Here is a 25,367-nt window from a genome sequence, read left to right on the forward strand (position 1 = left end):
AGGGATTTATTCCCTCACCTGCAGTTGGTCCATAACACTAACATTGTTACCAACATCTGGGTCTAATCAGCACCGAGGCCTTGATATGCTGCTCCTGTGGCACATAAATTAGGCATTATGTTCATTTTAAAGGCCCCCTCTTTCAGTTTTTTAGGGACAAGATAGATTCATGGCTCCTCAGAGTCTAACAAAGCAGAAGCCACAAACAGGGTAAGTTACTGCCAGGTTTCTGAGGCCATACCTCCCTCGTACACGCCACTTAAATAATGGGATTTTATGCTCAGCTCTACTTTTCAGAAATGTGTCTCCACACAGCAGCAAAGTTCAGCTGCACAACCATGTTCAAGGCAGAAATCCCTCTTTGCCAAGTCGCAGGAATCAGATTTTCTGGTGGTGTCTGGGCCCCAGGGACGCCACAGGGCCAGGGTGGCTCCAGGGAGGTGTCTGAGCCCAGCCCCAGTTTGCTGTGAAGTTCCAACACAAAGCTGCTGAAAGTGTCCAGAGTGGCTGGAAATTGTACTAAGAGAGAGAAAAAACCCCACAGGAGTGAAAGCCAGGCTGCCCAGGCCAAGGGGCAAAATGTACATCTTCCCTGGCTGGGCACAGGCAGGGATTGCTGTGGCTAATGCATCCCTTGGCTGTGTCTGTAATTGTCTGACTGGCTGCCTGCCTCTGCAGCTTTGTGTGTTTCTCTGGGAGCGATGGCACAGATACCCTTACTCAAGGAGGGTTTTTTTCCTGACATCTTCAATGTATGCATATCTTTAATATCTGCCAGGGGTGAATGTAATTGCATGGAGAAATTCTGTCGGAAGATTCTGCTCCGACCTCTGGCACTGATCTTTTGTGGCAGTGGGCAGTTCATTTAACTACTGTGTCTCTTACCTGCTGTGCCTTTTGGGGATCAATAATGATGGAGAGAACAGTTTACCCAGGGTTTCAAGGTGGAAAAGTGACGTTGAGGGCTTTATGGAGGTTTAGCATTTCCCACTGACACAGGGTAGTTGCATCAGTTGGTAGAAATCATGGAAAGGTTTGGGTTGGGATGAAGATCCAGTTCCCTGCCCTGCAGAATGTGGGGTTCTCTCTCAGTCAGTACTGTGAGGGAGAATGTCCATTTCATGAGAAACCTGCTCCCTGCAGAGGCTCACAATGGGCACTGCTGTAACCCCTGCTGGCAGAGGCAGGAATTCCCTTTCCATTGCTAATAATTCCAGGTGGAATTCTTAAACTAAGGAGGCAGAACTTGAACCCAGGAGTCACCAACAGAGACTTTAACAGGCTGAAACAGCTTCTGTGCCCCTACAAATCCAGTTAGTGCTATTGTAGAACCCCATTTTGCCTCTCCTGAGGAAAAGGTGCATTATTTATGGCATGGCTGCAAATCTGTCCCTTGATGTTCCATGGAAATGTGCTCTGGCCCTGGCAGCTGCCTTTGGGGGCACGCCAGCCTCTGCCTTTGAAGGGTTTCCAGCAGCCAGAGGGGAATTGCAGCACCCATCTCCATGCCCAGGTACTCTGTGGATTTGTCTCTGTCCCTGCAAGCTCACAGGGGTGGCATTGCCAGAGCAGGGGACACACAGGGTGGCATTGCCAGGGTGCTCTGTCTGTGCTGGCCTCAGCCTTGGCTCCCTGGCCTCTGCACTCCTGGCCAGAGTGAGAAATGTGAATTTCAGTACCTGGGGTTTAACCACAGCTCCCACTGGCAGGAAATCCTCCTGTGCTGCCCATGGGAGATCGGGCACAGCAGAAATGAGATTGGGGTGCCCTGGTGTCTCTGGGGGTGGCTCTTTCTCTAGTGCAGCTTTTTGACTTCTCTGCATTGCTGTGGTATTGAGAGTGCCACTTTGATAAATTAAATCCCAATTTTTGTAGTAATTTTGCAGTAATTTTGTATCTTCAAGAGGTTCTCTTGTGACCGTGCTCACAGGGGTCTTGGGATGAGGGAAGAGATGAGGACCTGACTCCATGTTTCAGAAGGCTGATTTACTATTTTATGATATATATTATATTACAACTATACTAAAAGAATAGAAGAAAGGATTTCAACAGAAGGTTAGCTAAGAATAGAAAAAGAAAGAATGATAACAAAGTTTGTGGCTCGGCTCTCTGTCCAAGCCAGCTGACTGTGATTGGCCATTAATTAGAAACAACCACATGAGGCCAATCCCAGATGCCCCTGTTACATTCCACAGCAGCAGATAACCATTGTTTGCATTTTGTTCCTGAGGCCTCTCAGCTTCTCAGGAGGAAAACTCCTAAGGAAAGGATTTTTCATAAAAGATGTCTGTGACATTCTCTCTCATTAGTTGATCTTACAATGGGAGAAGTCTGGCAAAGTGAACAAAAGCAGAAAGATCAGAGTGATGCAATTGGTTGTTGTGGCCACACAGAAATCTCACATTTGTATTGAATGCCGTAAAGAGTATAAGCAAAAGAAAACTTGTGTAAGTGTTGGTCACTGTGGGGATCTCAGAGGCCAGGCTTGCATTTCCCGTCTGTTACAAGGGCATTGCTAAAACAGCCGTGCCTGACTTCATGGCAAACTCTTCGTGGTGGTGATGCAGGTAAAATCCAACAGTTGGATTGCAGAAATGGAAAGAGTAATCAGACTGAGGAGAGGGAATCTCGCATCCCTTCGTGTTTTCCAACCAAAGTGCAAATGGCACAAGCAGAATAAAAAGGAGTTAAACTTGTGCCATGGGAACATCCACATAATTTGATTATATTTAATATATGAAATGCAAAAAATATTATCAAATACAGGTATGTTATTATTTTAATCATAATATCCTGCTTCATTTTTTGTTGTTCTTGCTAATGTGGTACCAGCAGATCTAATGAGCTATTTAAGTTTTTTTTGCATTTCAAAGCATAACCTCCTATAAATTAGGAGATTTCTTTCATCCAGGATAACTTTGCTGAAAACCACCCAACTTTTCAAGCATTAGCATGTATTTGATGTGGAAAGAATGATTGGCCATATCACAACAAATGAAATGATTGCAAAATGCATCTATAAAATACAGAAAAAAATCACTAATATAATTCCAATACCTTGTCAGAACCCTTACAATGGCAATCCACAGCCAAGCCCCAGTTCTGCAGGTCACAGAATTACTGCACCAGTAATTAGATAGAATAACATCAGTTATTCTCCTGATGACCGCACTGAGCCATTTTTAGATTCCAGTGCAAAGAAATTTATGTTCTTCAGTGCAAAGAAAAGCAGGTGAATGAAGTTTTACAAGTTAATGTTGAGAGGTGTGAGCATAAACCTCATTCCTATATTCAAAGACATATTCAGACAGAGTTTCTGCAGGTATTTGCTCCCTTCTGCAAGTTTCATGAAAGGGATATTTCTGTCTGTGTTCCATACAGATCAATGTCCATTCTACTTTAAAATATTGTAAATTCATCCAAGATTTACCCCTATTTTGTTAACCACAGTGACACCTTTTTGGTGTGTTCCAACAGGTTGTTTTTTTTAAGTACAGAAGAGGACAAATTGCTTTAATTTGTAGCATCGGTTATCTTCAAGATTTCTTGGTTTCAGACCAGGGAGATGATTAGGAGCTGAAAGATGATAGCACTGATCACTACAGTGTTTTTGTGTTCCTCCCTTAGAGTAGAGTCTGAAGTACAAGGGGTGGCTGATGTAATATACCAGTAAGAACAGAAGAAAGGAAATGTTTGCATGTGATAACAATTCCTAAAAGCTTTTTGCAGTCCCTAAAAAGGCCCATGATAGCAAATATTGCATGTTTCTCCTGCCAGCCTGTTACTTTGCACTTTTACTTGCATTGCCACATGAAATCATGCTTTCTAAACATCAGCTCACAGCAGGATCCTCCTCTGAAATCTGATCTTCTCCTTCCTTTGACCACGTAAGCAATAGTGAAAATGTCTTTTCCTCTTGTAACCTAAATTGTTTTGTGTCCATATTGCTGTTCCTGCCCGCTGCAGCAGCTCCCAGCAGTGCAGCAGGAAAAGTCCTTTTTTCCCTTGAATGTGCATATTCCTGGTGGAGCTCAGGAAGTTCCATAAATCAATAAAGTAATTGCTGCATAATGACCTATTGTTGGTGAGCGTGCCCAGAATGATGTCATTGGGGGGTAATGGAGCTACTGAATCAGGAACACGGCAGCTGTTCCCAATTTATTTGAGAGTCAGTTGGACAGAAAATTAAATAAACACGCAGACAGGCAGGACAAGGGCAAGTCCTTGCGCCGTTCCTACGATTGTTTTAATTCAATGGCAGGAGTCAGCAGGCAGCTGATGTTGTGGCCCAGAGCTGCAGTAATTGCCTGTCTCCCCTCTCAGGCAGGCTGCACATGCTCATTTCATCATTTTAAGCGTTTGTGACTCATATTAAACTAAAAGTACCAATGAAACAAAGATGAAACTTAGTTCTTTTTTCTCCATCCCCCCTCCCTTGTCAGCATGGCAGGCTATGCTGGAGATGCATTAATAGACAGAAATTTTCATTTCTTCCTCCATCTGCCTCCACGGGGTCCCTACCCTTCTTTCCCCAGGATATGAAGGACAGTTTCCCTTTTTTTAATCACTCATGTGTCCTTTGGGAAGCCCCCTGAAGTTCCACATTCGCTGGGGAGAGGAGAGATGCCACCCTGCTTCCCGGGCTGCTCTGTGCTGTGCACGGAGCTTTGATGTGCTCCTTTGAAGCTGCTGGCTCCAGGCTGCACTGGGGAGCAGCAAATGCAGCCCTGCAGTGTGTGTGGGGGTTGTGAGAGTGTGAGTGAGTGTGTGCACAGGGCACCTGGGGCACCCCCTGTGCCCCTGTCCACAGCAGGGACGGCCTTTATCCCCTCCTGTTCCCATTCCTGGGGCCAGGGCAGCACAGGGACCACAGCAGGGACGTCCTTTATCCTCTCCCTGCTCCCACTCCTGCTGCTGGGCACTGGGACACAGCAGCATCCCTGGTATTTCCCAGCTCCTGCATCTTCTCCTGGTCCCTCTGCACCCTTTGGCAGCCCTGCTGTGGCTCAGAGCTGCATTGGGACATCACCTGTGACTCCAGCAGGGTTTGGTTTTTTGGTACTGTGGCTGCAAATGCTGCTTCACCTGTTGTGGCTTTAAAACATCCAAAGTGATTTTCAGGGACACTGAAAGAAGTTTGGGTCAGTGATCAATTGGATCACTGACTGTTACTAAGAATTACAAGTCCATTCCTTCATAGCTGGATCCTTAATATGACAGTTTTCACATTTCTAAACAAGTGAGGGTTTTTAACATCCCTGTTTTTTTTTTTTTTTATTATTAACTTACACATGGATTCTTTTGTGTGTGTATTTTCTGTGTCTGCACAACCAGACCCAGTGAAGTCGGTGTTTGCCCCCCAAGATGGAGAAGTGCCTTTCCATATTTGTCACCACGGATCTCTTCAGATCAGGCATCTCTTTGATCATTTTAACTGTGTTTTATATGCTTCATAATTTCCTTGCTGAGTACCTTATGTTGCATGTTACTCCATAAATCAATAAATAATAGCAATAATTAAAAGGGTGTTCTGCAGTACGGAGCTAGATGAAAAATAGGTTATTCCATTAACCTTTTACCTCTGGAGACAGGAATTTCAAATCTGTGCTGGGTCACAGGAGCACATCAGTTGGTCTCTGGTGAGCTGCAGTCCACATCACAGAGCACTGCCTCACTTGTCCCAGTCCCTCCCGACTGACAGCTTCGGGCTGCAAGAATCGCACACAAACTTCTCTGTATGGCAGATTTATTCATTGCAGTCTGTATGTGAGCTCCTCTTTGTGCCATAAATGCTTATTTTCTTCCAGCTTAAAATGATGCATGTTTAAACCAAGGTTTCTCTTTAGTTTAAAAGTGTAAATCTTGCACGTGAGGTTTCCTGTTTGTCAGACTTGCCAGCATTTTGCTGAGGAGCTTATGGAAAGTCAGTTTTGCATGAAGATGGTTCTGATTGCAGGGGGTGTCTCCTCAACCAGAGCTTCTCAGGAAACCTTGCAGCAGCAGCTTCATTTCCAGCTGAACCTGCAGCTGGAGGAAGGGGAGGACCTCGTGAGGGGCAGCTCTATGGACTCTTGCAGCCCTGGAGGGGAAAAGGCATCTCAGCATCAGCAGTCCTGTGATGCAGCCAGGCCCTGGAGGCACAGAGCTGTTCTGGCAGGGCTGTGCAGGGCATCTGCATCTTTGCCACCCTCAGGGCTCCACCAGGGGCTCTGCCTGGCAGTCCTTCTCCTGTCCCCAGAGCAGAAGAGCTGCTGAGGTGTTCAGGACCTTTCCTGCTCTCCCAAACCGTCCTGGTTTGACATGTCCATGCAGTGCTTCTGGGGAGAGGGAGAATGGGAAATGCTCCCCTGAGCTGCTTCTCCCTTCTCTGTGGCAAAGCAGCAGAGCTCAGCAAGCCACCCTGTCCCACTCCTGAATTCTCCTGCTCAGGTGGGCTGCAGCTCTGCCTTGCCAGGACCATGGCCAGCAGAACTGGGATATAAACAGGGCTGGAGCCTCCCCAGCCTTCCTGGGCAACCTGTGCCAGGGCTCAGCCACCCTCAGGAAACAGGACAGAAGGCATCTGGCACCTGCTCCTCTTTTCCCTGCCCCTGGGGACTCCAAAGGCACAGCCAGGCACACAGGGACACTGGCAGAGCCTGCTTTGGAAAAGGTGAGCTCAGCTCACATGTCTTGATGATGACAAGGAGCCAGCTGTTCAAAGATCTCATAATAAGATCTTACAATTTTATTTAAAGATCTTATTATAAAAGATCTTACAATTTTATTTAAAGATCTTGTAATTAGAGCTCAGAACAAACGCCCAGCTAGAGGCAAGCCCCTGGGACCTGATCCTGAGAGAAAGGCTCTGGAGCCTGAGTCTGTGGCTCAGCCCTGAGCCAGGGCAGCTCTCCTCCAGCTGTGCCCATCTGGGAGAACAGCTGCCCAGGCGTTGGTGCAGATGGGGCTGGGGAGGCTGGCAGGGAAAGCTGCAGTGCAGGAATTCCATGCAGAAAGGAGCTGGAATGGAATGGGAGTGAGACCCATTTGCTTGTTTTAGCAGACATTTCCTGGAGGTCTTCAGTTTGGGATTTTTCATTTCCTTTCTTGTTCTGTGTGGTTTTTGGCTTCTCAGGATTACAGGATCTCTTCCATTGCTGTAAGGACTATAAAATTTACTGTGCAAATAAACACCCTCAATCAACATGTACCCCAGAGAAGGAGCATTTCAAAAACTGATACCAAGTTATCTTTATGGTTAACTATGATGAACTCAAAATTACCATTAAAAGTCTTAAGTGTTAAAATAGTCAAATTTCCTTGAAAAACCATTTTAAAAGTAATACTCTGTGTAATCACCCCACATATGATACATCATCTTGAAGTTTCAGGAACGCCTTGGTTGAAATTTTAACAGCTCTCCTTTAGAAATGCTAAACAGCAAATACTCTTTCCAGAAATACCATTCACTGTAAGCCTGTCAGACTATTACTTAGCCATTAACCTTTCTGGATGAAATTGTAATAGTGCTGTTTAAAAGAATGCTGAATATCAGAAATATTTCACTAATACATAACAGATGGAACCATAGCCAGAAATATTTGTGCTGCACAGCAAAGCGCTAAGCAGTTCCACACTGAGAGGTCAGAGATGGGCAGGAAACAGTTTTCCCATCCCACAAAAATTTTAGTTTTCATATTTTCCTTCTCTCATGAATATACAGAATGTGAAAGAACCTGGAGCTTCCCATAATAAACTTTTTCTGAGTTTTTATTTGTTTGCTGTTTAATCCAAGCACTTATCCTCCACACAGGCTGCAGATTTGTTATTTACCACATCTTTCTTGGTATAGACATCCTGTCCTGAGAAGGCTTCAGACTGAGCACTCAATAGGTTTTCTTTTGGATCTCCATCTCCTTGACTGAAAACCACTTTCTTAATAGGTCAAAGAGTAAAAGGAAGTGTTAGAGCAGAGCTGTGACCTAAGTGAAATACAGATTCCATATGTCACATACCTTGTATAGCTCTCCATCTGTGGGGAGAACTGCTTTTTCCATCCTGTTTACATTGCTGATTTCACTGCTGGACTTGGGCCTGGGTGTAACCTTTATTTTTAAATAAATGAGGCTTGGGAAAAGTTGGAGTTGCTGTTTTCCAGCAAGTTACAAGTATGGGCACTGGGACACGTGGAACATTTTGGTGAAGATGTGCTTTTTATTCATCTTGTATAATAGATATAGCTGTGGCTTTAGCTGAAGAACACATTTCTATAAAAGGATGGAATAGGTTTCCAAATGATGTCCTAGTTCAGAACAGTTCAGCACTTCTTGTGAAATGCAACTACAGCTGAGAAAAGCTCATTGAGTCTTCCTTCAGGAATGAGTAGGCATCCTGCTGAATGGCTCTGTCATTGAGCAGGAGGGTTTGGATGTGGGACAGGACAAAGTATTATTATATATACACATAATAGCATATGACATCCATAGCATGAGAAAGAAGTAACACTGATGATTTATTGTTAATAAATATGAGGCAGTATGTTTTCAGGAAATTCTGATGTGGTGAGAAGGAAGCGGAAGTCTCGTGATCAAAAGATGTTTCATCCTTTTGTTATGGATGTTTCATAAATTTCTGTTGTGAGAATCTGGTGTGTCCCAGATGCGTGAGCAGGGATTTCCTACCACTGACAGTTTGCACAGAATATCTCTCCTGACTGCAATTACTGTACAAATAATACATTGCCTTGAAAAGTATTCATTTATTCTGAATTGCCACGCTAATTTCCCCTCCAGATTTATGACCAGAGCTGCTAATTCATTGAAGCTTGATTTCACAAAAATTTTTGTTCTTCTCCAGCAAGAGCTGTGTCCCTTCTGTGCCTGTTCTTCAGGAAGTGCAAATTCTACGTGGTGAGCACTGAAATGATGAAGTTAGAGGTGTTGTAACTTCCTGTTAATTGAAGGCTTTAAATCCAGACTAACATAGTTTTAAATATAACCATACATTTACACAGATCTGTGTTCAACTGCATGTGTACCTTCCATACTTTGATTCAAGAACAAGGGATAAAATTACACAGTCTACCCAGTCAGTTGAGTTTTCATCAATAATCCTAAAATATACCAATTCATGTTAAAACATTTTACATTTTTACATAACCAGCTTGCCTTTATTAAGTATTTACTACTTGTGCTGTTAATTAGTGGCAAGGAAGTAATCTGCTTAATGTTGCTCTTTAAACACTTTGTTTTCAACTTTTTTTTTACTATAATTTTTTTCAGTGACAAGAAACACTGAAAATTGCCATAGAGACTGTTCAGTATTTTAATGTAGCAGTAAGCCTGGATAAAATCTTTCAATAGCTGAAAAAAATTAATTATATATTTTTTTTTAATTTTAATTTTTCCTGTCCTTTAAAACTCTAAATTCTTTCATTTCTTTAAACTAGGAAACAAAAAAAAAATTAGGTAAAGTGTTTTTAAAAGTTTACAAAAATACTTATTTTTGTCCAGGAAAAATAGCTATTTGGAGACACTACTTTCCCCTGCAACATAGATAACTTTTTCAAAATGCCTGCTGATAAGATGCTCTTTAGACTGTATGTTTTGCTGTGTGGTCTTTCTTATAATTTCTGTACTTACAGCATCAAAATAATTAACCAGTGGAGTTAACTCAGTGCCAGGATAGAAGATTAGGTGCATTTAACCAGACACAAAAGCTTCAGGAAGTTAGAAGACAAAAGCAAGTCCTGAAACATTTTATTATTGAAGTTTTGAGTTTCTGGGATGCAGCAGGAGTAAAACTGGAGCTGTCTGTAAAATGCAGTTAATTCTAGCTCTGTGTAAGAGACAGTGGGATGTGATTTTTGTTGTTTGGCCTTGATGACTCAAGAGCTGCCTCCCAATCTTATGTTAATGGACACATAAAAGAAATCTATTTCATGGAAAAATGCTCTCAGTTGGTGTAATAGAACAAATGGAACTTGCACTTTTGTTGGTAAACCCTGCAATTTTTATCTATAAACTGTTGGAATGATGCTCTCAGTATTATTAACTGACTAAAATTTATGTTCAAAGCATTTATGACTAAGTGAGCACCTCTGGAATTCCTCTGGAATTCTTCTGGCATCCCTCCCGCTGTTGTAGGTGGTTATCTCATCTGAACTTGTAAATGGAGCAATTCCCAGGGAGGGCTGAGGTTGGATAATGCTCACAGAGGATTGCCAAGTGAACCTTTGACCTGCCTGCTGAATCAGTAGTAGGCAAATATTTTGCTGAATAAATTATATCAATGGATCTGCAGCTGCCAAGAAGGTACATTTCCAAGTAAAACACAAAATGAACTTCTGGTTTTCTATGGTTATTAAAAACCATGGGGTGTTTGGACATCCCACTAACAAACAGACATCCTGCTAACCTGACCAAGCTCTGTTATAGGAATTATTTTTCTGCTTTGTTCCTCTAATTTCAGCAGGGTTGGTCTCCTTGCTCTCCCAAGCCAGAGGCTCACCAGTTTTGTGTGTTGTGAGCCACTTTTAGGCCTTGCATGCCTCGAGTGCTTCCCTGTGACAAACACATTCGCCAGGTCTGGAATCCCCTGGCTCTGCGCATTGCTTGTGCACTGCCTGCTTGGGTTTGAGAACCAGTGTCAAAAAGTTCCTGCATTGATGGGACTGTGAGGAAATAATTAATTGCTTTTGCAAGGCACCTATAATGTGTGATCAGCTGCAGTAGCAAATGCTTAATACACTTAATTTTTGCTGTGTTTTGGTGTAAGGATGCATATAATTTTTGTTGCTTTTTTCCCTGTCTTTATAGAAGAGATAATTTGTCATGGTTAGTGTGTATTATTGTTGCTGCTGCTGTTACCCCGTGAGTTAGGGGCCCTGTTTAGGAGCAGTCCCAGGTGTGACCTGCTCCATCCCTGGTGTTTCCTGCCCCGGTGATCATTTTCTGTGCTTTGGCTCTGGTTGTTCTCCAGCAGGCTGAACACACCTGCACAGAGAGCTCTGGAGCCCACTTTGCTCCTCCCATCTTAGCTAAGCTAAAAAAGGAGTGTGGGAAGTTTTGGGCATCAGTGCAGCAGGTCTGTGAGAGTTGGGAATCCTTAGTACCTGTTTTTAAATCATCCTGCCTGAATCAGACTTTTCCAAAGCCATCCCTGTCAGAAATACTGGGCTATTGTCACACCAGAGGCTGTGACAGGTGTAAAATAAATTCTCTCTTACCACAGTCAGACACAGTAATTTCTTGTGATGCACGACTGTATTTCCACTGCCACAAAGGGCCCAATCCTTGCCTGGAGTATTTAATTGCCTCAATTAGTTCCTGATGCTTCAGACTGTGCATTTGATGGATTTCCTCATCTCTCCCTATTACACACAGACCTTGTTGCAGGATGCTGGAGTGAGGGCAGGAACCCACTTTGTTCCTGCACAAACCCCAAGTTTGTTCTAGGAGATGAGTCTGTGCCTGGCCAGGCTCTGAGTAGCACAAACAGGATGAGGAATGTTTTATAAATGCCAGGTATAAATGCACTAATACCATTTCTCAAATTAACAGATCAGCAGTGTCAATAACACTATCAGGTAACAATTGTCAGGCTCCAAGACAGTAGTGACAGTCGCTTTGAAATGGGAGTGAGTGTTATTTAATAAGCCTAACTCTTCCTGACCAGCACTGAAAATTGCATTGGTTTGAAGGACACTTATTTCTTAGCAATTTTTTTTTATTAAAGAGAAAACAATGCTGCCTGAGAATAGCCTGGTTCTAGAAGGGTGATCAGGGACCACCCAGACATAGCTTTTAGAGGGCCCAGTTTACCGAGGAATGCCAGAATAAAATCTCCTGGCATTATTGAAGAAGAAATTTGTGTCTCTGTGCTAGCAGTTGTTTGTTAATTAAAATTAGAAAACAAAAAAAAAAAAGGACGGGAAGAAAGGAAAGATGGCAAATTAATATTATTATATTTAAACTGTGATTCTCCATTGCCTTTGCCAAAATCCTTTATGGAAAGTGCAGTGTTACAAATAAAATGCAGTCAGTAGAAAAAGCCACAGTACCCTGCGTGCACCCATATGGCACATTGCAGAATAGGAAATATTCTGCTTTTATGGGCAAAAGGAGCCCTGAGCACAGGAGCTGAGTGGTATAGGGGCAGAGCTTGTTCTCCTGGAAGGAAATAGAGTGAGAAGCAGCTGTCCAAGGAGTGAAGCTGCCGCAGGTGCCTGGCCTGGGGCACTGCCAGGGATCCAGGGGCAGCCCCAGCTTCCCTGGGCACCCCTGCCAGGGCCTCACACCCTCATAAAGGGAGGATTTTCAACCTAAATTTCCCCTCTTTAAGTTAGAATCCATAACTACTTCTCCTATCAATGCAGTTCTGAAGAAAATCCCCGATCCCTTTGTGTTTTAATTATTCTCACATATCAACAACTGGTCAGGCTTGTTCCAAACACTTACCTTTGAGGCGTAAACATTTCCTGAAAAACGTCCTGAGCCTCTTTTACTCCTTTAAGTGCAGCTGTCAGAAGCAGCCCAGCCATGACAGCCCCACTGTCACTGCTCACCCAGCAGCACCTGTGGGCACCTGTACCCAGCTCCTCATTAATACTACTTGTGGTCTGTTCATAAATGCTGACCTGGTACATTTTGCAAGGCACACATCCCTAAAACCTCAATGCCAAAGGAAAGGCTCCTAATGCAAGTTAAAACCCCAAATTCAAACCAAACTGGAGCCCTCCAGCCACCCTCAGTGTGAAATATTCATTACAGAGAGCATGGGCAGAACGTGCCCCTCATGCAATAGTCCCCACCATGGCTTTATCACTGCTCTGGGCAGGGTTAACAAAAAATGGAAAAAAATAAACATAAAAATTTTCCACAGCAACAAACTTAGAGAACGTAGGAATGAGTCTCATTACGGAAGAAAGGGGAACTTGATGAAATATATTTACAGAAAAAGAAGGCAAGAGAAGGGAGAAAAGAGTACCCTACCAACTCCACTAGGGAAATAAAAGAGACTAGCACCCTTATACCAACAGAAAGAGGCAGAGAATTACTAGAAAAACAACTATAAAGACATCGTAAATCAAACAGCATAGAGTTTAGAACATCAAAAACGCAGAAATTTTCATCTATTATTAATTATGATAAAAAATTCTATCTCAGAATATTTTACACAGCAGCTGTTGCCAAGAAAATCTACATCTTCTTGAGCTGAGAAACTTTAAAATCAGAAGCAAATCTTTGTGTAGCCAGTGGAGATAGCGTAGATATTAACACAGTATTTCAATGTCTTATTTCCATTTTCCACTCAATTAAAAACACAAATATGAAATACAAAAACTATTTTAATTTTATTTTGATCTTATTTAAATATTTAACTGAGCCCAAATATCCTGATGTCTATTTTGTGTGTGTCTGCATGTGTTATGAAAATCCAGTCATCTCTCTAAAACTGAGTTATGGCTGTTAATCCATGTGGATTAGTAGCTCTAAAAAGCAATTTATTTGTTGTTTTAATTCTTTCCCTCGCAGTGATTTTGATGTGGCTGCTGAGAACTGCTTTTGGACATGGAGTTAGGATTGATTCACCAGCTTTGCTGCCTCTTGAAGCCTGTTGGCACTGACTGTGGCAGCTGAGCCACAGTGACCAAATTGCTGCCATTACCTTCCTGTTAACCTGTGGTTTAAGGGAGCAGGTTCAGGACCAGGAGCCATGGTTTGTGACTGCAATGGGTATAAATTTGGCATAAATTTAGTATGCATTGGATATTCCTCATTTCTGGGTGCCTGGCCTCTCCAGGGCTGCTCAGCTTAAAGCACACCAATGCCATTGCCCAAACTCTGAGTCTCAAACCCTGTCAGCCTTGGGACACCCACAGCACCCTCTGCTTCCTCTCTGGAATGAGCACATGTGGATTTACTGCTGGGCTGCCCACATCACCCTGGCCATGGGTTCAGTGAGCTTTAATGGCAGGGGGAATGCTGCTCTGCCATGCACTCAGTGCCTGCCCCTTATCTATACCCAATTTATGCCAAATTTATACCCAATCTCTACCAAATTTTTACCCAATCTATGCCCAATCTATACCCAATTTGTACCCAATTCACTCCCAATTCAGTCCCAATCTACACCCAATCTACACCCAATCTTCTATACCCAATTTATACCAAATTTACACTCAATTTATACCCAATTTATACCCATTTCAGTCACTAACCATGACTCCTGTAAACAAATGCCTTATTAGTTCTCTAGACAAAAGATAAGGCATAAAAAAACCTTTCTTTAACTTGTTAAAACAGCACGCTCTGCTTGACGGGGTGTGGGGAGAGGATTTTCAGGGGAAACACCAGTTCCAGCAAACAGCTACCGCCAAGCCATCTCCGTGGTTAGTATTTGTCAACAGAGTAACACATTTGCATCAGTCAGGAAAGCCATCGAAGCTGTTCACTTGGAAGAATCGCAGCCTCTTGTTCTTGAGGCAGCAGTGAAATGACAACCTATAAAATGCTTGCAAAGATTTGAAAGGAAACATTTCAGGCGCTGCCTGGAAAACGTGTGACTGAGGCTGTGAGAATAATTGTGATTTTTTTCAGCTAGAGTGCCGAAACCAAAAAAGAGGGAGGAAAAAAAATAAGTTAGAGTCGAACCAAATGGAACTTCGTTTTTTTTGTTTTTCTTGCCAAAATGGAAATCTGAAAACATTTATTTAGTGTAAAATGCAAACATACATTCCATTTCATCCAAAACAAAAATGTTCATTTTAAAGCACGAGGGGAGGGAAAAGGAAAGGAAATAAAGGGCTGGGATCTGCCAGGTTTTCAGAGGTGACAGCTTTGTACCTCTCAGCTGCCATGGGGGATGCTGAATATTTGTGTGCTCTTGGGAAGTGACCCCCCAGCTCAGTGTGTGCCCTGGCACAGGGACAGAAATCCAGGGTCTGCAGAGGCAAAAGGCAAAAGGCAGCTCTGTGCCCAGGGCACAGGAGGGAGAGGGCAGGGTCCCTCCCTGTGCTGGTGTTCACAGGGGTCCCATGATGAGGGAGGAGATGAGAATCTGACTCCATGTTTCAGGAGGCTGATTTATTATTTTATTATATGTATTATATTAAAAGAAAGTTATATATTATAACTATACTAAAGAATAGAAGAAAGGATTTAATCAGAAGGCTTGAAAGGAAAGGAATGGAATGATAATAAAATCTTGTGACTGATCAGAGAGTCCGAGCCAGCTGACTGTGACTGGCCATTAATTAGAAACAGCCACATAGACCAATCCCAGATGCACCTGTTGCATTCCACAGCAGCAGATAACCATTGTTTACATTTTGTTCCTGAGGCCTCTCAGCCTTTCAGGAGGAAAAAATCCCAAGGAAAGGATTTTCCATAATAGATGTCTGCGACAATAAGCAGCACAGTCCAACATGACATTGTTAGAGTCATTAAACAGGGCCCATGGCAGGCACTCAGGGTATGACACTGCTCACAACCTTCTGAGCCTTGAACATCCAGCCAGTTTTTTAGTCAAAAAGTTGTCCGTCTTTCTAGCTGTGGGATTTCAACCTGCACACAAGTGTACAGTGCTTAAAGTCTGGCTGAAGTCAAGGTAAATGGCATCTGCTCCTCTGTACTTTTCCACAGTTCCATCACTTCGCTGTAGGCAGCAGTCAGGCTGGTCAGACATGCCTTACCTCACTGAAGGTTCTTTATTCACGCAGGCAAAAGGCAGCAAAAGCAGAGCAAAATAAGCCAGAAAAGAGAAGGTGTCTTGTCCTAGACCACACAAGAGGTCAGTTGTGCAACCAAGGACAAAACCCCAGTCTCCTTAATCTCAGTCTAGTCCCTGACCTAAATTACATGTCTCTATTTTTTAATTGAAAGTTAACTTTTAGAGAAGTATTTCACAGCTGAAGGAAAAAAACCTCAAAACATGGAGCACATGGCAGATCCCCAGAGAGCACTAACAGCTAATAGAACATATTTTGCAACTGTTATATTGGACTAAATTCAACTAGGAATTGATTAGCTGTTCTCTGTAGAAATAAATGGCCAACACAATTTGGCCTTTACATTTTCTAGCCCATAAATGGCTTGGGAGCTTTGAAAATTACCCTGGGTTAGGATAACAATAAAGAAAGGAAGGATGTCTTTTTGTGGTGGGAGGAGGAACGCAGCCTGTGTCACACCTAAGTGCCTACACACACCTGACACAGAACTTGATAAATGTAAGTAGTTGTTGGATTTCATTCTTTAAATTCAAGCTTATGGTCAGTGCTAGTGAGGCTGGAGGCTGATAGATGGGAGAGACAAAAGGGGGAATATTCCTGATGCACTGCAGCCCCAGGCTGTCCAGGGCTGATGCTCACAATTTTCATCAGAACTCTTCTGTCCCCAGCCCTTGTGAGACTTTTGTTCTTATTTGTGAGGAAACTTTGCACTGCTTCCTTGGCTGTGTTGAAACCCTGATAACTTTTTTTGTTGATTTGTGGATAAGTGCTCTCAAGAATCCATTCTAAAGAGGCAGCTGAAAGCTCTGACTCCTGGCAGTGTCAGAAGGACACAACATATTTTATCCAGAACTGCAGTTTGCACTGCAGAGCAATGTGCCTTCTAATAACAGCAGAGAACAGCCCTGATGGTGGCTCTGGGCTGCTGAGGGAGGGCAGCCTTAAGGGGATTTCTGAGCTGCTGGGTTTCAGCTGTGAGGGCTGCCTCATTTAACCTCAGCTGGAGCCAGAGCAGGGGTGAGTGAGCTGCATCCCTGGAGTGATGCATGGACCAAAGGGCAGGAACAATTTCCATTCCATTCAGAGAGTGAAGAAATCATCCCTCCCATCTGTCTTTCAAACCTCTGTTGGTTTTGGGGATTTTTCTTCAGCTCACAGGTAGCTCAGAAAGTGACTGCATACTTTGTCAGAGGAGTGGGGTCAGGTTTTTGTCCTGTTATTCAGTGGTCATGGGAGCCTCCATTAGGCACAAACATTTCCTGAAACTCCTACAGAAATTCCCTGTGCCATGGGCTGGTAGCATCACACTGCCTCAGACCATGGTGTTCCACATTGTGTCCCAAACTTTTGGAAACCAAGCCCTGCTGCATAAAAAAAAAAAAAAAAAAAAATTATTCTCTTGCTAGATGAGCACATGGTTAAATACACACCCATTGTGAAGTGCTCATCTTCTGTGACCCACTGGGAGCTCCTCATGGCCCACAAGGGGATCTGTCTAGACTTTAGGAAACAATCATCTCTTCTGACTCATCTGCTTAAACCTCTTTTCATTATTTCCCATCATACACTCAACCACTTTCTATATATTTTTGCTTGGTATTAAACATAATCAAATAAATGGTAATTTTTGACTGGTTAATTGATGAAAGCTTTGAGTGGCTTTCAGGAGGCATCTGAAACCCTCTTACTGGTCTATGAAAGACTGGAAAATGGGTTCTGCTGATTTTGTGTATAAAACTAGAAGAGTCCTGATTCCAGCAGGAATGGAAACTTTAAAAACTGTTTGTTAATTCCTCCCACCTACACAGTAATGAAAGTTCCTACATCCTTCTTTCTTTCTTACCTTCTTAGGAGTGAGGCAGAGGGTGAATGTATGGAAAAAGGAGGTAAGAAAATCTGGAGAGGGGGAAAATTTGAGACAGAAATACAAAAATACTACAGAAAAGGCTTTGGTATTTCGAATCTGGCCTGACCAGCAATCATTAGAAATGTCAGGCATCAGTCTGTTCATGCCAATTTCCCACTCAGTGTGAAGAGGAAGGAGTTTTGCAGGATTGGAGAGCCCTGGAACAGGTCCTGTCCCTCCTCACTGTGGAATTTGGTCACTGCTGAGGTGAAGGAGGCAGAGCTCACCCCAGAGCCTGCTCCACCTTCTTGATGGCAAACCAAAACCTGTTATGGCCTTGCTGTTGTGCAAAAAGGAACGTTTGGAGTGGGTTTCACACCACCTATGCCAAGTTTCAGTAAAACACATGAGGGTCCAGTTAAATGACGAGTCTTTTAGCACAACAGCATTGCTACTGTGCAAAACAACAATTTGGACCAAATTCTGCATCTTCCTGCAAGTGCTTGAATTTATCAGCTCTGGCTTCATCCTTAGTGTTTGACAGAGCTTCAGTCATGTCTGCAGGCTGGGAGGACAGAGATGGAGTCCACACAGTTGCTCCAGTGGGTGTTTGCTTTCATTTTGAAAAAGTTCTGCCTCAAATCTGCCTGAAATTTTCTATGTTCTGCCTTGTGACCAGGGACTCTCTTCCTAGCAAAGCTGGGAAAAGTCTGGGTAATCTTCTAAATGGCTGGAATGATGAAAATGGCTGTAGGAAAAGTAAGACGAGTGCCTCTTACCTAATGAATCCTGCACAGAAAATAAAGTTAAAATCTTTGCCATCAGCAGCAAAACTTCTGCTGGACTCAGGACAGTGGAAGTTTTCTTTAGTCCCACTTGTGGCAAACCTAGGTTTGTTTTCAGGTTGTTTGATTCTTGAAGCATCATAGCTGTGATGAAGAATGTGCTCAATTCTACCTTTATATTTTGAGCCTATTTCTTCACCAGTGCACGTATGGAAATGAGTGCAGAAAATGAGAAAGAAGATGTGAAGTTCAATGCCCTGAGCAGATGAGAGCTGCTAGCAAATTCTGGGTGTCTGGAAAGAAGGGTTTTTGTTATGAAGTGTGTGCCAGAGAATGGTTGTTTCTGTTGCCATCACAAATGTACATTTCCTTACTGCAACCCCTTCTAGAGTAGCTCTTGTTTCATTATCACAAATGTCCTAACTCTGCAGGGATAGTTCCATGCAAAGGGTAGGAGCTCCAAAATAATAGTTTGTGCTGTGGAAAATTGTCAAGAGAAAAATCTAATTTGGTCAGATTGCTATTTTATCTATCAAAGAAATTGCATGTGGAAAAGACTTGTCAGATCATGGGGCCATTCCCATTGCAAATGGACACAGCCCCAGCAGAGAGTGGCTCTGATTTCAGGCTAAAATGCCTTTGTGGGGACGAGCAGTGTGGCCTCTCTTTCCCCTGCAAATGGACACAGCCCCACAGGCTTGGAGCAGAGGAGGGCTCTGAGGTGGAAGGGGGACATGGAGGAGCCTGGCAGCCACCAGAACCCTTGGGCAGTTCAGTGAGGGGTGTGCAAATAATCCCACATCCATCCCCAAGTTCTCTTGCACTCCCCTCAAGCGAGGAAAGGCCATCTTGCCTTTGCACTGAAGCCCATATAATTTTCATTTTCGCCTTCCTCCCGTGCTCATCCAGATTTTACTGAGTCTTTTCTCCATTTTAATGCCTTTTTTTACTTTACCTTTCTGCAATGCAGCTGTAGTCGCACTTGCTCCTCAAAACAAATGTGCCCCTCTCTGCCTGGTCCCAGCCACAAAACCAAAGGAAGATGGGAGAGGCAGGCTTGCTGCTAAACCCACTCTCCTGTTGCAGGGGTCTGATGTCTGAGGTGTTAATCTCCGTGTTCTTTTGATCTGGGTGAGGATAATAGGTTGTTTTTCAATATTGTTTCTGGTTCATTAATATGTATGCTGCCAGCTCGTGTTTTTTATCCCCCAGAAAAGCCTTTGAAGATACCTTTGTAGGCTCTCTGCTGCTGCAGGCCTGACTTTGACTGTTGCTGCTCATTGTTCCCTGCCTGTTTCATGTCCTCCCTGCCCTGCTGCTGCTGCGGAGCTGGGGCAGCTCCTCCTGCTGCTGCCCAGGCCCCTGGTCAGTGATGGTGCCCAAACTGCCCTGGATCCTCCACAGGGAATCCTGGACAAGATGGAAACGGGGCCCAGCACCGGTGGGGCCCAAGCTGCTCCCGCAGGGCAAACCCCACACGTTCCCTGGGGTAAGGCCTGCCTGGCCTTGCTTGCAGGCACGTTCAGCGCTGGTCACACTGCACCCCATGGAAGGATGAGACTGTCTGGTTTTAAAGGCTGCCTTGTGATGAAAAGAGCATTAGATCATTTGGTTGCTGTTTTTCTTTGGAACGCATCCTCCCACTCACCACCCTGTGGGCATCCATACTCTCTTTTGTTGGACTTGTTTCTGTTCATATGATTTCATGTGCTTTGGGGCATTTCAGTGTGCCTGCTGTTCTTTTTTCCCCTCTGCCTTTTCTTCCTCTCTCCTTCTCCATATTTTTGTGGTATATTTGGCAAAGCTGTGGGTTACACCCATGTTTCATCTTGTTGTTTTTGTCATTTATTCACCAGCTGAGCTCAGAGGAGGATTTGTTTTTCAGTAAAATCTGGGGACTTTGTTTTTTTTTTTTTTGTTTTTTTTTGTTTTTTTTTTTGTCCTTTAATAATTTTATAGTTTTGTTGACTAAATCACAAGAAAATTGAACGATTTGTCCGTGGTCGAGCAGTGAGTCACTGCTCCTGTCAAAATAAGAATCTGCCTAGAGCTGCCATGGCTTGCACCTCCTCATCCCAGCCATGAGACAAACCCAGCTCCTGTGGGAGTTTGTCACAGATCTAAAAGGGAGTTAATTTTTACATCGGTTCTATGGCACCAGCTGAACTTCCTGGGCCGTTTGCTTGGAGTTTGAAAAAGTTCTTCCTCAAATCCGCCTGAAATTTCCTATGTTCTGCCTTGTGACCAGGGACTCTCTTTCTAGCAAAGCTGGGAAAAGTCTGGGTAATCTTTTAAATGGCTGGAATGGTGAAAATGGCTGTAGCAAAAATAAGACATTGATCACCCCACTGTGTGGTACACAACAGCAATGCTGAGCTCTGAGACAAAGCACAGGTTGGTTCCTGGCCTCTAACACGTGGTTGATAAAGACCTGCACATCCTGGCCCTCTAGATCCACTTGGGAGAGAGCCTGGGACAATGCAGAAAGGAGCTCTGAGTGTCTCAGAGTTTTACATTTATTTCAAATTGTTCATGTGGTCCCAAGCTGAGCCCAGAGCTGCCAAGGTGGTGTGGGCTGAGCTGCCCAGACCCATGGATGATGCTCTGCAGGGTGAACCTTAAAATACTTACAGCATTTAGCCAAGATCAATAATAAAAATTCCCCAAACCAACCAACCAAACCAAAACAAAAACAAACTCCCCCCAAAAAAACCAAACAGAGAAGAGTGCCAATGTACTTCATAATTTCTTATAGGCTGAAGCACATCCTAGGTCTCCTCCAGCAGTCAAAATCACATCTCCTGGGAGTGCAGAGCCACAGAAAGGTGAGACAAAGGCATTAGAGTATGGCAGGATATACAATAGAATTATCATGGGCCAAATTAAAGACTAATTTAAGTCTTATTTATAGACCGTGGGTAACATTCCAATTTCTCTTAATCTTCTTTAAGCTTTTCACTCACTAATTCATTGGAAGGAAGAATAATTAAGAAAAGGATCCACTTGGCAACTCATTAGTTTAAAATCTTTCTTCTTTACAGATTTGGTCAACACTGCTTCCATAGTCTTTTGGAAAATTTTCTTCAGTTTATTGAAGAGACTTCAGTTGCCTCAAACCTTTTAATTTTAGCTCATTTAAATATATCAGCCAGTTTCAAGACTTGATAAAGATGAATGCAATTAATCTTAGAGTCCTCATAAATGTTAGGGAAAGAGCTTTTATTTTGAAAAGACAGCAGAGCCAAATTAAAATCCTATCTGGTAACCCTCTGAAAATAGGAATGTGGGAATTTCTGACTGTAATTAATTTAGTATGGGGATTATAATGACTTACATTTACATACAACAAGGATTGCTGAAGAACTGGTGCAACAGAACTTGTGTGTGAGTGTGTGTTTGTATAGATTTTATACATTTGAAATGCAGTAATATCATGTGGGAGTTATGTTTTATCATTGGGGTTGGTACTGAGGCTCCATTTTTGTGGTCCATCCCTCCAGTAACACAAAAGAAATTAACAATTCATCACATAATCATTGATCTCTTGGTGTGACCCTTGAGGCTGTCCTGCCCAGGGCCAGGAGTTGGGCTTTGGTGTCCCTTGTGAGTCCCTTCTAGCTCAGAATATTCTGTGATCACTACCACCAAAATCCGTGGCCAATCTAGACCCGGTGAGCCCTTCTGCAGCTGAATGTGAGGTTGTCTGGAATGGCAGATCCAAAAAGAGGAACTACCAAACACAGTAGTTGGGTACCATTTGATAGAGAGCTAAAATTTCTTTTTTATTATTTTTATTTTAAAGATATAATGCTAAAATCCATTCTGTTAGCACAAAATAGAATGGCAGTGGTCTTATGTTTTGGTTCCTTTTAGAAACAAAGGACAGTGTCCTCAAGAAAAATATGCTTTTCTTTCAACAGCATCTGATAAGAATTCACAGTGTAAAGTAATGATTAGGAAGTCTCTGCCCCATTAGAAGCCATAATAAGGTCAGGAAATCTCACCTGCCTGGTGTGGGAGCATCCTTTCCCTTGGCAAGCCCAAAGAGAATCATGGATACTTCTGAAATGTTTATTTTTCCCTCTCTTAGGTGTTTCAAGCAGCAGATGATGCAGCCTTAGATTGTAAAGTGAAATGACTTCTTCTCCATCCCACCTTAGGTGAGTGTGTGTGCATTTCTGAGCTCTGGGGCTGAGGGAGGGCGTGGGCACACCTTTCCAGCCCCTCTCTCTGCTCCATGCATGCTGGGTGTTGTTAGGTTCATCTCTTCAGAGAAACACAGCAGCAGGACAAAGAATTAGGGTTTGTTTCTAAACAAGCCCAAGATTTAGGGTTTGTTTCTATTTCTTCAGCCCACTTCAGCCCCTGGTTGGCAGCTGGGATGTGCATCCTGGCTGGGGAGGCTGCTGGGCCAGGCTGGAGCAGAGCTGACCTTGGTGAGACACGCCAGCTCTGCTGAGAGCATACAAATGTGTTACCCTGTCTAATGTGCAGGGAGGTCCGGAGGTCTCTCCCCTCTCTTTAAGCATCAAAGATCAGCTAATGTGTTTTCATCCTTCAGCATGAAACGTTCCCTGGCAGCCTTGGCAAAGGCGGGGAATTGTCCCTGGGATCTGGAGGGCACGGAGTCAAACAGAGCCCCTGAATCTGAAAATGGAGAGGAATAATTCTGTGGCCAGGAATAAAATGGAATAAAATAATGGTGGGGCCATAACCTGACCGTGGAGAGAGTCAGAGAGGAACTCCCCTGTATGCCACATGGAAGCAGTGCAGGTGTGAAGTGGGGATTTGTGGGGTGCACCTTGTCCCGAGCTAGCAGATGAATCAGAATTGATTAACAAGACCAATTAGTTTCTGACAGTATTTTTCTCAAAGTACCAAAGTGCAAAGGAAGTTAAGAGATCCTGGTAAAGATCTGTTGTGCAAATGTTCCTGGGGACACAAATAATTGTTGTAAAAGCAGGAGCATATTTCAGGGGATGGTTTGAAGGCTGGACTCGTTTTTTTGTGGACAAATAACAGCTTTGAGATGCTTACTATTGTTTCTGGATATCTTTTAGAAATCAGGAGTTGGAAGTGAAATCTTGGCTTTGCAACTTCCATGGAAGAGTTGTTGTGACTTGGATCATAACCAGGAAAGAGAAACACGGCAGAGTGGATTTCCAGCAGAGAATGGGAAGGAGAAGGAGATGAGGTAAACCAGGGATGTGGATGGGGTGCTTGGGAGAGAGCAGAACCAGCAGAAGCAGCTGCTGCTCAGTTTGTAGAGCACCAAGAGGTGCTGATGGCTCCATGCAGCCCATTGCTATGGCCAGGGGGGTTTGCTGCTCTGGGGTGGGAACAAAATGGAAATTTCCTTTTGTTTTCCTCCCAAACCTCTTGGCAGCAGCTCTGGCTGCTTCGTGCCCTGACATACTAGCAAGCCCATCCTCTCCTGGTGCTGCACTCAGGGTCCCTCCTGCCCACTGGGATTTGGCAGCAGGCATTTTATCAGTGTGGTAGTGCTGCCATGCATTTTCAGACCTCACTTCTTGGAGGGCTGCCTCCAGGAGCTGCGACATTCTGTAATTGTTCAGCACACCTGTTCCCAAATACCTCAGTGTAAAACTATTTGTTTTTTCCTGTGAGAAGACTATAGTACAAGTTCTGTTAGGTCTTTGACACCTAGCCAAAAACTATGCCACTCATTTAACCTCAAGCATTAAAGGCTCTATTCACACACATTAAAAAAAGGACAGTTCACAATTTTCCAGCAGGATTTTAAATAGGAATGAGAGTGCATGAAAATATCACCTAGTCCAGCGTTTAGTATAGGTAGGTATGGGATGATGTGTTGAAACTGAATGTATTGAAGCTGGAAGTAAATTAATAATAATAACAACAATAATAATATTGTATATAATATCCATTCTTTATAGCTGTAGAAAAATTGACAACTGCATATACTCAGGATGAACAAAGGAGAATAAAATAGCTTTTGATAACCCCTCTGGTGACAATTAGTGGCTTACAATTGGAGAAGACCACACAGTGTCCCTCCCCACCAGAGCACGTGTCCTGATGTGAGGTTACAGAGCACTGAGGATTGTCACTGAGTGCTGGGCTGCCTGTGAGTCTGATGGAGTCTTCCCTTCGCACACTAGGGCTGCCTCAGAGAAGTTCAGTGATGAGTGAAATTATCCTTATATGCATATTGGGAAGTTTTTAGATCCTCCCATGCAAAGTTTTCACTTACACATAAGGTGGCTATTAGTAGTAGCAATACCCATAAAGTTTTCCAGCCTTTTCAATATTCAATCATGCTGCTTCATTTTGTCACCTCCTAATATAACAGAAGAAAAACCATGTCTGTGAGGGTTTACAATTACAGTCTCCCACATGTTAGGCATGCTGATGGCCTGAGGGCACAGAAGGGGTTAAATACCTGCCCGTGTTTGCCCCTTCAATATGAAAAGAAAGTGAATTAATTGGCTACCAGCATAGCTTAATTGCAGGAGTCGTTAGAGCACAGAAGCTAAACCAGGTTGCATATGAAATGTGCTTGTTAAACACAGGCATTTCTTCTGGCTGGGAGGATGACTACAGTCTAGCTTGCATATTTATATGTGCCCTGAAGCTCGTCCTCTTCCACAGAGGAGGTTCTTGTAAGCCATCCTAAAACCAGTTATTCACCCTGGGCAAAGTGCTTTTCCTCTGTGCTCAGTAAACATATTGATATTTCAGTCACTGCTTGAGAACATCAAAGGTAAAAGGAATGAGGGGGCTGCAGATCTTCTGTCTGCTCAGAGCACAGACACCCTCTTGGTAGGTGCAGAAAGAGCAAAATGTGTGCACAGAGCTTCACCTTTACCTGGAGAAACCTTTCTTTCCGGCTGAAAGTAAAGGAAAGGAGGGAAAAAAGAAAGGGAACAAGTGTAAAATGTCTGTGGAAGATATGGATTGTACTCCCATTGCAGTCCATATTGAGCACTGGGAGTAAAATGGATTTCTTGCTGATTACTGGGTAATGCACAAACCAAAAGGTGTC

The 25,367-nt window shown here is 43.4% G+C and overlaps 1 long non-coding RNA gene across 2 annotated transcripts in view; it reads left to right on the forward strand.

Annotated features, from left to right (window-relative positions):
* Positions 1-25,367, forward strand: part of LOC135456266 (uncharacterized) — a 111,999-nt gene that overhangs the window by 71,068 nt on the left and 15,564 nt on the right. Inside the window, exons 2-4 of one of the 2 annotated variants that reach the window (XR_010442489.1) lie at positions 21,096-21,165; positions 22,431-22,500; positions 23,401-23,534. This is a non-coding gene — a long non-coding RNA (uncharacterized LOC135456266). The remainder of the gene's footprint in view (positions 1-21,095; positions 21,166-22,430; positions 22,501-23,400; positions 23,535-25,367) is intronic. The other variant, XR_010442490.1, reaches the window with a different exon arrangement.

This window comes from Zonotrichia leucophrys, chromosome 1A (assembly GCF_028769735.1).
Source record: "Zonotrichia leucophrys gambelii isolate GWCS_2022_RI chromosome 1A, RI_Zleu_2.0, whole genome shotgun sequence".
NCBI lineage: Eukaryota > Metazoa > Chordata > Aves > Passeriformes > Passerellidae > Zonotrichia > Zonotrichia leucophrys.